Consider the following 13,913-nt stretch of genomic DNA (forward strand, 5'->3'; position numbering starts at 1 on the left):
CCGCAATTGCGCAAATATAGACAATGGAGGCGGGCCCGACTCTAGCGCCGCTATCCGGAGCACGTCAGGCAGTGCAGTTGCACGTCGCGCACTAAAAGCTGGGCTCTGAGAAGCAGCGACCCCCACCATCACCCAACCCAGAGAAAGACGGTACCCCCCCACCACCCACCCCTCCTCCTCCTCCTCCTCAAGCGACGGGAGACACTGACAAGGAAGACCATCGCTTTCTCTTTGTAAACCCGCAAAGTAAGAGGGGATGGGACGACTTTGGGTCTCCTCGGTTGTTCTTTGAAGACGGAATATGTAGTCGATACACCCTCCCAAGGAGATCCGGCCAGGAATCACACGGGGCGGGAAACACGGAGTCCCGATCCGGTAAGAATCCTCCTGAAAACCACCAGCGGCGGTAGCTTAGCCCTTAGCCACAGGAGCTAGCAGCTAGCATCGTGCCAGGCTGGGCTGAAGCTCGAGTCCACGCGATCGCCCGTTAACGTGAAATTAAGAAGCACGTGGCTGCAGCTCCAAACAGCACCGCTGCTCCGCTTGTTTATTTTGCTCACAGTGGGCTGCTTGTTACCGTCTCATTCTGATCTGCCGTCTTCAGTTCAGGTTAGCTACAAACTGCACTGACGGAACGGGGGGGGACACAACTTCCAGCTCGTCATCATCAACGGAGGGACACTCTAAATTATCCATTAAGTCCACATCATCACGTAGGACAAAGGCCAACTTTCCAAATGCACATATTTTTATGAGCCTGTTGGGGTTGTTGTGTGCTTGTGTGGTATCTGTGTGATTTGCATAATGAAAGTCTCGGGTTACATTATTGCAGTGCGATCTAAACAACTCCAAAGTATTTGTCAGGCATGTGTGCATAAAATACACTTAATGTGTCACGGACTCTAACAAAAGATACTTTCTAGTCATAATATCATGAATGCTGCACCTCTGCTTGCTTGTAAAGACAATAACAAGCTGTCCTGCTTAATTGTGTAGCCGGTACACTGGAACACATTTGAATATAATGCAGGTTATCAGTATGGCAACAAACTTCAACCTTTTCACAGAACACATATATTTGAGAGCGTTTAAATTTAATATTACTACTTTTGTGAATTTGTATGTGGCTGATCTGCTGTACTGGATTTTATGTGTCTTTTAAAGTGTATATTTTGCCCCTCATTTATAAAGCTGTGATTTAGGATATGTGATGTCCACATCTGTCTTGCAGGTCTAGGAGGAGATATTAAGTATACATCTATTACATTATTTTTAAATGGGAGAATGAAATTAACACAATTTGTGCTTGCATTTAATTCAGCCAAGAAATAAAATCAACTTATGTCCATAAGTTGATTTTATTCCGTGTATTACAAAATGTTTATTGTATTTTGTTTTAAAAATAACGAAACTAAATAATCCTGCACAGAATTGGATGAGCTTAGAATGCAAGTGTTTGAACATGAGTAGTTGTTTTTTTGGACATGCCAACTAAAAAAAACAAACAAAAAAAACCTTATTAGTTCTTCATGTTTCTATGGAGTACAATATCACCATATATGGAAATTCTTATTGTGTATCCATATTTGTTTGAAGTGTTTAAGTACTTGAAAATAATTATGACATTGTCTCTGAGTTTTTAAATATCAAAAATTGTAATAGTAAAAAGTCTTCAGAAATATAATTATGCTGTTTTTGTCTGGGCTATAAGTTGCCTTTGTCAAAAATGTATCATGATCATGGGGGGGGGGGGGGGGGGGGTATAAAAATCACATTGGTCTGCAAGTCTATTTTATTTTTCTGCACCCATACATCCTTAATAAATTTTGGCACTGCCGGTCCAGAACCATTTATGTGTTTGCATTTATAACGGTAAATTCTAAAATGGCATCAATACAGTGCATTGTGCTTCATAAGAGAAAATATTCAAATGTTAACATTGATGTATGAACATTTAATTAAATTGTAAACTAGGGATGCATCGATAAAAGGACCAGTGCAAGTGCCAAGCTTTAACTACTTGCTGATACCGAGTACCAAATCTTATTGAATGCTATAAAGCCTAATTCACTCTTCATACTCAAATGATTAGTGATGGCTATTCATTGCCATGAACCACCTCCCCACAACTGCCTTGAAGGATCCAGTATGCTACCACCTCTACAGTACGCAGAGGGCGGTGCACAGCAGCTATCTATGCACCATGCAGATTAAGCCCATATTTCTATTGATAAAACCAAAAAGAATTCAATGTGAGAATGATCTGTGCTGTATTAGTCACTGATGAAACTCGTGTTGCTTTTCCAGGCTCAGGAGCTCCAAGGTACTCCACAATAGAAGCCGCAAAGCAACTGATCCTAATCAAGTGCATTGTGGTTTTTTCTTTCTGGCATTCAATTTTTTTTTTTTAATGGCATTATTTTGTTATTCCCAGGTGGTTCGGATTGCACCAGTATACCCAGTGTGGGTATCGACCTAAATCATCGGGCCAGCCATAGAATTGTAAAATGCAAACTGCTGGATCTTCCAATCTGAAAAGGTAAGATAGCCATCTTCTTGTTCTCCATATATATATATGGTCTTAATGTGTTTTTCCTTGCTACTCCTGACTTTGCATTGTCCAAAGGTTTTACTGTCTTAAAGCCTGCATTGGCATTTGGCATGGATAACTGTAAAAGCACACGCTACAGTACTTTTGGAATGTCGGTGTTGAAACGCTTACATTTTCAGTCTATCTTTGAAGAGATCTGCTAGTTCTGTTCTTTGTTCCTTTTAGTGGTTGCTCATGAACTGTACTGTGCCACACTGTTCCAAGGTCATCAGTGCTACATCTCCCTTGCTCTTCATCCACAAGCCCGTGGATACATATTAAATTACACATGTAATGAATGCAGAAAAGAGAGTGTGTGGTTATGTATGTATCCATCTTCATATTTATTGTTGGCTATAAAAGGGCCTGGAGTCTAATTAATTTCATTTTATTTTACATAACTTGGATCTGGACGGCCCAGAGTTTTGGCATCACTTACCTGTGATCATGATGCACCAAGAAAAGGAAAATACTTTGACCAGTGTTCTGCTTGATTCAGCCATCAGTGTAGTTCTTACTTTGACATGTGCCATCATCCTATGAATTGGTTGAGTGTCACAGAGGAAGAAATACTTCAGGAGTGGTTTGAGCCATTTTCAACTTCTGTTGTCTTTTTTTTTGTTTGTTCCTTTGGCTGTTGGCATATGCACTATAATGCATAACACAGCCCCACTGTCATAGTCAAAGGTACTTCTCTATTTGCTATGCATCTGCAAGGCCCATGAATACGTACCAAATTACACACATAATGAATGTAGAAGACAGACGGAACGCTCCGTCCGTGTCCACCTGTGTTGAGCATCCAGCATTTAGGCCTTCATTCTTGACAGTTTAGACAAGAAAGAGACCCTCTGATGGAATTTTGACATGGTGTCAGTGTTGCAGTGTGATTGTTTCCTTGCCATAGTCAATACAATAAAGAGATGCAGAATGGGGTCAGCTGTATCTACACTACCATAAAGAAGAGTCCTGATGGAAGCTATTCAACTACAATTCTAGAATAAAGAGAACAGAAAAGATAGGATCTGCCCATCTCCTGCATTTATTTACATGTGTAATATGGTACGTATCCAGGGAGCATCCAGGGAACTTGTGAATGTGTAGCAAATGGGAGTAGTACCATTTGCTACACATTCACAAGCTCCCTGGATATGAACCAAATGGGAGTAGTACCACTGATGACCGTGTGGCAGTGTTGAGCCGTATAGCTCATGTGCAAAGAACAAAGAAGACCACACAAATGGCAGATCTCTTTAAAAAAAGACTGCGTGGGTACCAGCAATATCTACCTAATTACCTCTTGTGGGTATCGGGGAGAAGTAGCTATAAAAACAGGTGACAACACATGACAATGAAATACACTGACCAATTGATGTGCAGCAATAGATAATACACATCAATCTGTCGTTCCTCTTTGTCGCCCAGTTTGTTGTCCCTTTTTTTTTCTGCATTACTGTTCTTCAGAGGCTTTGATTTGAAGTGACTCGAGTCACTGGTGAGTTCAGATCAGAGGTAGCAAGAGGCAAAGCGGCCTCCAAGCGAATGACCCGAGGCAGGCTGCAAACTCTTTCATGAGATTTCATATACTTTGCTGGAATGGTATGTGAAATCACAGAGATGACATGCCAGAACTTTCTGGAATTCTGATATGACTTCCTGGTTGTGTTTTATTGAGCAACAAGAATGACTGGGGTGGGCAAAGTCATCTCTGCCAAACGGCAAGCGCCTCAGTAGCTTGTGTAAGAATGCCATACAGAGAAAACAGGCTCCTTTTACTTCCTGCTTATGCTCCAGAGTTGATTTTCACCAAAGACATCAACTCACAAAGTTATACAAGTAATTTATCCTGAGTACACCAAATGAGATGCAAAATTATAACCTTCAGCACAAAGTGGATTTCACTTCAACAGAATTTAAAATGTCATGTAGTTGATCTGAGCTATAGCTTTGAATTGTTTGAAACGCACATGTTTGAAAGGTGCTAGACGAAGCCCAAAATAGACCAGACAGGGCCAGACGGAAGACACCATTAGTGTCATCAAGAGAATGAATTGATGACGGGAGGGGTCCCAAAACATGCCCTAGTAAGATACGGTTATTTCCGCACCAATGCTGAAGTGGCAAAAAGAGATATGGGCGGCACCTGTTGTACAAAGGGGGACCCCCCCTCCTTCGAGGAAAATGGGAAGTACTTGTTTGGAAGGAGGACCCTCTGCAGTGTATATAAAGACCAAGCCCAAGCAAGTTATTTTTGTGTTCGATCGTGCCTAGCGAAGTGTCTGATCGTTGGCATCTGTCTGGGGACTGATCTGAGCACCGGGTTTTAGCAATAAAACTCTACTTTTGCATCCTGCTCCACTCTCCCTGTCTGTTTTGTACGAGTAGACCAGCTGAGTACCAGTATAGTTACAACCATTAGTGTTACTATGTACGATTGGTCTTCCACCAACGCATCTGGCCCAGGACAGCGTTCCACCAAGAAGACCACGACAATCGCCGTTTCCTCCAGTGATGACTGGACAACGACGATCACTGTCAATGCTGTAATTAGCAAAGCCAGCCCTTTCCACACCTTCTCCGTGCTTTGATTTAACCACTGTCAACAGGTTTTGAACACATTAATCCACATATTTGGGTTTCTGTATTGCCAACACCAGCAAAAGGGACCCTCATGGTGAAGGGCAGTCATGGAAGGTCTTATGCGACAATGAAAAAGGGGTGTGTTTTGACGTTGGCAGAGAATTTTTGCAAATGTTTAATTTGTGCAACTCGCATTCTGACATCTGCCAAATTCATATCCCTTGCAATTAACATAACATCTCATAGGACAAATGGCATGCCTTTTTTTGCAAGCATTATGATGTAGAATTTGAATCTGTAGTGCTGTTCATACCAAGATTTGACAACAACACTGAAACTGGCAAAACACGGTCAGTCTTTCTCGAGTCTTTGATAAAAGTCAATTGGTATTTATTGTGTATGTACTATTATTTTGCATGCTTGTTCAGTCATACAGGAGCCCTTCGCTTCCGTTACACTTCTGCCATTGCTGCTTAAGGGACAACTGCTTGGTATTCTATGTTGGTGCTTTTCACACAGTCGGGCATGGCAAAGGTACAGCAGCTTCGCAACATTTTTCAGTAAAAGGGGTTTATATGTGGAGATGGTTGTGCATTTGGTAGTGTCTTTCAGGTTTCTTGAGCTATAGCTCTGTTTATGTGAGTAATTTGGTTTTTCATTATTCAGAGTTTATTCTACTGTTTTTATTTTTACTATAACTGGTCTAGCTTGTCACTGCAATGAAAGTTGGTTTATTCATTTTGAGTTTTTGGACGCAAGTTGGAATTAGGTAAACTGGTCACTAATGGTGCTTAGTTCCTACTCAGCCCTACTCGACTTGACTGTACTTGCTATTGAAGCTTTCCCACTATGCGTTAGTCCCCGCTACAAGGTACTTTCGTGGTACTTGCTCAGCCGTGGATCCAAGCCAGCTAAGGCGAGCAAACTAAGGTGAGTAGACAATGTGACATTGGCAGGTGGCTGATTGGGTTAGGGTTAGGGATAGGGTTTCCCCCCATTTCCATTAAAGTTTAAAGTATCATACCATTTGTTGACCATTTTAACATCAGCCGCTACTAATGGCTTGTGGCAAAGGTCACCAGTTAACAGGGGCACCAGTGGAACTAAAACACTGATCAGTGAAGCACAATCGTAGCAATCCACATTTTGTAATATTATTAATCAAAATATTCTATTTAATTTATTATTGGAGCTGATATTCAATGCATGTTCGCTCTGCATCATATCGGGGGTGATTACTTGTGCACAACAAGGAAGACTGATGACTCCGCCCATCCCGTGGTGGTACTGTATTGTAATGGAATACGGTCGAGTCGAGTAGGGCCGAGTAGGAACTACTGGAAAAGCACCATATTTGGTATACCCAGGAAATAGGCTTGGCACCTCAGGCACCATTTGCAACCGTTTCACAGTATTTCATTCCCTTAAGTGAAAGGTTGCCATTACCAAGGACTTTAGGGTTTGTTCTGATGCTTGGACCTTTAGAGCAAGATGCATGTTTAATTAAATTTATTAGTGTGGAATGTCTTCAGAAAAGTCACGATACATACCTCGATATGGTAGAATTTGGTACGCAACAATTTGTTGTCTCACATAAAGCAGAAATTAATCTAACAATAGGCCAGTACATGCTATTATATTAGAAAGAGTCAAACTCATTTCATTAATCCCGATGTCCCAATTTATTGAAAAGAAATTGCATAGTTTTTCAAATGCTGTAAACAAAAAAAAATTCATATTGTATGTTTTTAAACCAAACACATATAGTGCATTTAGTCTACATGCACTAAGGAATATAAGTCATTGGTATTGTACAAGCCTTTTACTGAGCTAAAACGTGAGCCTGGTTTTTCCCAGAGAGACAAAAATCATGTGCATTGTCTGCGCTGGCATGGCTGGTTGCTGCTCAAGGAAGCTCTGCATTATGTCACGTGCTGTGATCCATCTGTTTCTGTCGCAGTCCGTAGCGAGCTTTAGTGTCGCATGTGCTCTGTTTGTCGGGTAACATCAGTCAACAGTTTGTGATTGTTTTTGTTGAAGTACATGGCCAACTGGAGCACTGTATCTGGACAAGACTTGTGATCTTCCTCAATTTCCCAACAAGAACGTGATTGCAGGGAGCTTCAGCATGTGCTGCGAGAACAAAATGTGTGCATAAAGTGCTTCAAGTGCAACATACCAGCAAGCTGTGCTGCTCATGGTGATATCTCATCCCATCTCATATCTGAGGCCCCGTCCACACGACAACACCGTTTCATGTAACTGCGTTGTTATTGGCCCATCATCCACAAGACACAGCATTTTTACCATGGGAACAGGGCTGTTTTGTGAATTGCTTCTAGAATGGAGAAATTTTAAAACGCCGTCTTGGCATTGATGTGTGGATGGGCAAGGCGCCAATTAGCTGAAAATGATGTCATTGCTGTGTCAGTTACAGCACCACCTATAGGCCAGGTATACGTACTACATCATCTAGTCATTTTCATTCTGTGTGAATGAGAAACAATATTTAAGAATGATGGTTATAAAAAGGATTGTTTTGGCTTGTGTGGACAGGGCTTTAGGACCGGTAGCTATCGCATGCTTTGCTTACGAGAGCCACGCACATATATGAGGCGGCCCTGTTAACATTTCAGTGTGGTGCCTTTGCAGGAGAACATACGAGTTGGTTGTGTCCCCGAGTACCATATTTTGGTCTGGCAATGTTTGCACATGGCTTGTGCTTTGTCCATTTCATTCCTCCTTTTTTTTGTTTTGTAACCTAAATTTACCCAGATGTCTGCTTTTAAAGATGAAGGTGCTCATCGGGTTCCAATCAACCCATAATTGCGAGGCTTTGTCAAACTTTGTCAGATTCCCACTGACTTGACTTTAAATTGTCTTAATTTCGACTGAGCAGACATCTCGGTGTGCGTCGTTTTCTCAGCTGAAGATGTAAAGGACAGCATAATTATATCCATTTTGATTACAAAGACAGTTTTGGCTCTCACCATTAACTTAACTGGATGCTGGCTTTAAACTTTTTGATCCTAACTGTTGTCCCAAGCCAGGGGGTGAGTGAATGTGGAGCAATTCAGTGAGCGTGCAGACATTTTCTGTGCTGGCTGTGACCATTTTAGACAGTTGAACTGAACAAAGCAAATGGTGTAAAATGATACTTCAAATGGAAACAGCAGAAGGTGACAGATCGGAATAGCTAGTGATCCAAAAGGGTCATTATTTGTTATCTAGAAGTGGTCTGGAATTTGGTGCGCGATAACGAAGGGGAAAAAGAATATTCAAACTATTCTTGTCTGCATCACAGGGAGGCACTAGTAACCTGTTCAACCGTATAAAGGAACGTCACAAACTACATCATGCTTGCCAGTTTAGCGTCTTTGTTGCTACATTTGAGTTTATAGACCTCTATACTGACACATTTGGTGACTTTTTTGTTGTGTAAGTGAAGACTTTGAGATTTGATGTCAAAGTTGATATTGTCATTGCTCCTCAACAGACAGCAAGTACTGCTGCAGGCCTCTTCCGTCGCCCCTATGCACAAGGGCTGTCATTTCTTTTAGAAAAAAATCAAGGTTGAACAAATTTAAAAATGAGCCTTATTTCATGATGCCCAAAGAATCTTTCGGTGTCATCATGGATTTTCTTAATGTTTTTGACCTATTGCCAAAAGTATTCACTTGCCTGCCTTCACATGCATATGAGTTTGAGTGGCACCCCATTTTTAAACTAAAGATTTCATATGTAGTTTCACCTTTTGCCACTATAACAGCTTTAACTTTTCTAGGAAGGCTTTCCACAAGGTTTCAATGTGTTTATGGGAATTTTGGAGCATTCTTCCAGAGGGGCATTTGTGAGATCAGACACTGATGTGGGACAAAAAGGCATGCCTTGCTGTCTCCACTGTATTTCATATTCATATTTAATCCCTTTTACACTTGGTACAATGCAGTCAGACAAGTACTGTTCTCCTGGCGAGGGCCAAACCAAGACTCGTCCATCAGTTTGTCTGATCGAGAATCATGATGCGTCACTCCAAAGAACACATCACTGTTTTAGAGTCAAGTAGCGGTGTGCTTTACATCACTGCATGCTGGCACCACCATGCTTTGCATTGCTTTTAGTGATGTGGCTTGGATCCAGCTGCTCAACCATGGAAACCTTCCATGAAGCTTTCTAGATTCTGTTTTTGAGCTAATCTGAAGATCACATGGAGTTTGGGGATGTGTAGCTATTGACTCTGCAGAAAGTTGGCGACCTCTGTATACTATGCGACTCGGTATCGGCTAAACCCGCTCTGACTTTTTTGTGGCCTAACACTGTTTGGGTTGCTGTTTGCAATATCTTCAACTTTGTAAGTACTACTAACAGTTGTGGAATGCATAGTAGAGAGGACATTTCACACCTGGACTTATTGCATAGGTGGCGTCCTATCACTGTGGCATGCTGGAATTCACTGAGCTTCTGGGCACAACCCATTCTTTCAGAAATGGTTGTGGAAGTAGTCTGCATGCCGAGGTGCTTCATTTTTTACACAATGTGGCCATAAAGTGATTGGAACACCTGAATTCAATGATTTAAAGAGCCCAGCAAATACTGTTGGCAATATAGTGTACCTCTAAGTCACTCAAGGTTGCGCCATCTTGTGAACGCAACCTTATGTTCTATGCATCTTAAACTGAACCACTAAGCATGCCGTATAAAGACGAGTATTCAGTTTTCACCTTTGATTTATTTAACACATCCACACCATGCTTAAAATTATTGCATCAATATCAGCAATTTTTTTTATGGCTTGAGTTTCGCATCCCAGTTTCACAGGCTTTGATATTTGTTGCGAGAACTACTGCAATGCAGGGTCTCTTTGCCACTGTTTTGGTCCAACTAGTTCCCACTAGCTCTGTTACTGGAAACTTCAAATTTGAAGGGTTTACCTTTCCTTGAAATGTGGCAAGTCAAACTTTACATCCTTTTTTGACACGCTTCATCCAGCACTCCTATCCCTCCCATGAGATTGTTAATGAGAGCATCTGGTCCTTTCTTTCCTCTGTGACTTTCACTCCGATGTGCGTGCCAACTTATCATATTCATCATATCATATTCTCTTGGTGGATGCAAGGTTAGTGTGACCAGGTTTAACCGGTATATGGAGTAGGGCTTATGATTAGTACTGTGTTTACAGTGAGAGGGGCATCACCTTCTCACAGAGACTTTTGGCCACATGCACACACATTCACATTTCCAAGTTATGATGTCTTTGTTCCATTTGATGGTTGCTCATGAGTTGTACTGTTTGCCCTGCATGTTCAAGCACTGGATACGTACCAAATTATGCATGTAATGAATGCAGAAAAGGGACAAATAGTTCTATCTGTATCCATTGACATATTTACTGTTGGTCATAAAGGGCCAGTCTAAAAAGTTCAGTTTATTTTTTTACTTAACTTGGGTATGGATGGCCCAGTGTATTTGCATTGCTTACCTGGGAACATGTTGCACCAAGATGTAATATGGTAAAAAGGTTCTTTGAGCAATGTTCTGCTTGATTCTGCTGTCAATGTGGTTATCATGTTGACATGTACCATCTTCCAAAGAATTGTTTCAGTACATGCATACTTTATCTTTCCCACGATAACATGTCCTGTCACAGAGGAAAATGTATTTCAAGAAAGGTTAGGAAAAGACGATACTTGCCTATTCCATAGATCTCAATCCAATTGCATGTAATTGGGATGTATTGTCACATACTTGGAGGCCACATTGCATAACTTGCAGACTTGGACAAGGGATGTAAGACCCCCTCACTGGAGGTCCACCGTCCTCCATTTTGTGACTTCCTGCTTCAGCACACAAGGATGTAATGGTGTCATCATGAAGCTTGTAAGAAGCCCAATAAAGATCCCCTCATTGCAATCAGGTGTATTGCAACTTCACTAGAAGATGTACTGATGGCATCCTGGTGTGTGATGCCACTGCCAACTTTAGGTGGAGGAGAGGAGAGTGACTGGCATAATATCAGCCATGTTGTCATAATGCGGCAATTGTTGGGTATACCTTGGATAAAAGCATCTTTTAAATGAAATTTGGAAATGTTCCATATCCAACTGATAATTTTTGTATTCATGTTGCTTATTGCCTGGAAGATTACTCAGGACCTCATTCGGTGGACTCCTTGTTTCTAGAAAAGATTAGCTGTCAGCTATATTTCTGACAGATTTGCTGCTTAGTGGTATGATTACAAATTGTTCATGAAATGAACCATCATATCATTGTAAAAAAATCATAAAAATACTTCCCAGTTTAAAATGTTTGCTGACTGATGACTAATTCATGGTTTCACAAGTAACACAATTAAAGTACTCAAATATAAAATGCTTACAATTTAGGACAAAAAAAGCCTCTGAACTGACTGGAGGTTTTTATGAGCAAGCTTCAAACCCAAATGAGTAAGAACAGACTTTTTCATCAATCTCTCTGTGGAGCAGTGCTGCCCAAAAAATGTGATAAATAGTTACAAATGCTTGACTCATTGAAAGGGCAAGCTGTGGTGCATTAACTACAGTGTGACAAATACAAGTACATTGTGCTCCGTGCCACATGTGCATTCTGGATCGTACCGACAGGTGTGAAAGTACCTTACACCAAATAAGCAAGGGTTCTCCATTAAAACACAAGCTTTACCTTCTGTCTACTCTTGTGTCGTGACTACAGGAACTACTTTTGTCTCTCACATCAACAAAAAAGTTCTAGTGGTTAAAGAATGGTAATTTTTGGTTTCTCTTTTACAGGTAAATGGAATTGATGTCTCTGGGATTCTGATGCCAATCGACATTTGAACTACCAGGTGAAGACTTTTTTAATGCATTTATTTTTTCTTATGAGTTGTTTTGTCCGAAAAAACGCATTCATTTCCACACCTTCATTTCAGTGGGTTTGCTCTCACACCAGCCCTGTTTGACACTTTTGACACTCAGTTCAATTCACTTCAAGGATTTTCTGAAAAAGTCCACTTCTCCTTTTCTTCCCCTAAGCTACTATTTTTGTGCAGCGAGTCACAGACCTTGATACACTGTTGTGTGAGTTTTGTTTAACTTAATGCCGAACTGATCCTCCAACCGATTGAATCCCTGTGGCCCTATCTTCTCGCTAAATAATTTAAAAACAGCGTTATTCTTGTGGGTAACCAGAAGCAACTGCGATATATAGTCTTATACCTTTTATCATGAGGGGCTTGCACTGCCTCACGACTCCAGACCAGCCCACGAGACATTTTACAACTCTATATTGTGTTTCTGCTTCTTCAGATTCACGCAGTTAGCTTTGTTTGTTTACTGCCCAAAATGCATTGTGCGCTACATCACGTCTTCTTGCTGCATCCGCTGGAAAGTCTGCAGATAGTTCACTTGCAAGTGAACAGAGACCCACATTGGACCAAAGTTCACTTGTTTGATCCTGATCAGAGGTCAGTGCAGCTTACACACATGCCCAAACAAAGTGGACTTTCCCAGAAACTCCCTGAAGGGAACTTTGGTCCAGATCAAACAAGGCTGGCGTGAACGCACCCTTAGACATATCCCTGGGATCATTAGGTAGACCAAATGCATATAACTATTATAATATCGTAGAAGTTTGTTTCACAGATGGATTATGGGAAGGAATTCAAACCTTGGTTCGGGTAGGGGTAACACAAGCATAAAGCAACAAATAGATTGTCATAAATCTACTTCAGGTGTGATGCAGGCAGAAGATTCAGATGACAAACTTTCAGTTCCACTGTCAGATCCTGCATGAAGGTAGAGAAGCACAGACTACAGGAGCCGGAGAGAGAGCACAGATTGCAGGAAAGAGACAGAACATTTTTATAATAATAGTGAAACACCACTGTTTGTAGTAGGGATGTAATGGTTCCCTGTAAAATATTGAACCGTTATGTTGGCCCTGCACTGTTTAAGGAGCAGTAGGTCCATTTCAGTGTGAAGTGAAAGTGATACTTAATGTGAAAAGCCGCACTGCACTGTGACTAATCAAGTACTTGATGTGCGCAATCCTGCATTTTGGCCAAATAAAGTGGCCGACGCAGAGTGGACATCAAACATGGTCAAAAGAATTACCAGCAGAGAATTCACACATTATTTAATGGTTTCCCCATCAACGATGGACGGGAACAAATGGACAAGAACTGGATCATATGTTGCAGCTCAAAAAGACGTTATTTTGCATACAATAATGCTCCTCTCCTGTAGTAATAGGTACCGAATTTGATACTTTTATAGGTACCGACCGAATTCTGTCAGTAGTACCGATTCACGTAAAATCACACAGTACCATGTTTCTTGACCTAAACACATTCTTGTGAGAGTGGAGATTTTCTGAGGCGAACTTAAACGCAGCAATGCATGCATACATGCATTCATTGCATGACGTAATGACGTCAGTAGCAGGTTCAGTCAACAGAGTAGCATGCAGTGCATACCAAGCGCTCAAGAGGCCCCGTTCTTCAATACGCAATGCAAATTACGCTCGCTGAAATATTCGTGACGTGAAGTGCAAGGCCAGCGGCAGAAATACTTCTAATCTGAAGAAGCAGTTGGACCCCAACATGATAAGCTCCAAGCATTTGTGGGTGTCCCATTTTTTCATAATTTGATTTTTCAAAATCTTGGTATGTTAGATAAAATAAAAATAATAAAGCTTGTGGTTCAGCACTAGATGTTTCTCCAGGCTGAACTTATTTGTCTTCCATGGA

At 41.2% G+C, this 13,913-nt stretch overlaps 1 protein-coding gene across 1 annotated transcript in view; it reads left to right on the top strand.

The window, feature by feature from the left end:
• Positions 1–13,913, top strand: part of znf1035 (zinc finger protein 1035) — a 24,886-nt gene continuing 10,973 nt past the window's right edge. Inside the window, exons 1-3 of the mRNA XM_080470930.1 lie at positions 1–375; positions 2,435–2,539; positions 11,956–12,011. The gene's annotated coding sequence lies outside the window, so the exon portion shown is untranslated. The remainder of the gene's footprint in view (positions 376–2,434; positions 2,540–11,955; positions 12,012–13,913) is intronic.

The sequence above is a fragment of the Lipophrys pholis genome, assembly GCF_963383615.2.
Source record: "Lipophrys pholis genome assembly, chromosome: 9".
Lineage (NCBI taxonomy): Eukaryota > Metazoa > Chordata > Actinopteri > Blenniiformes > Blenniidae > Lipophrys > Lipophrys pholis.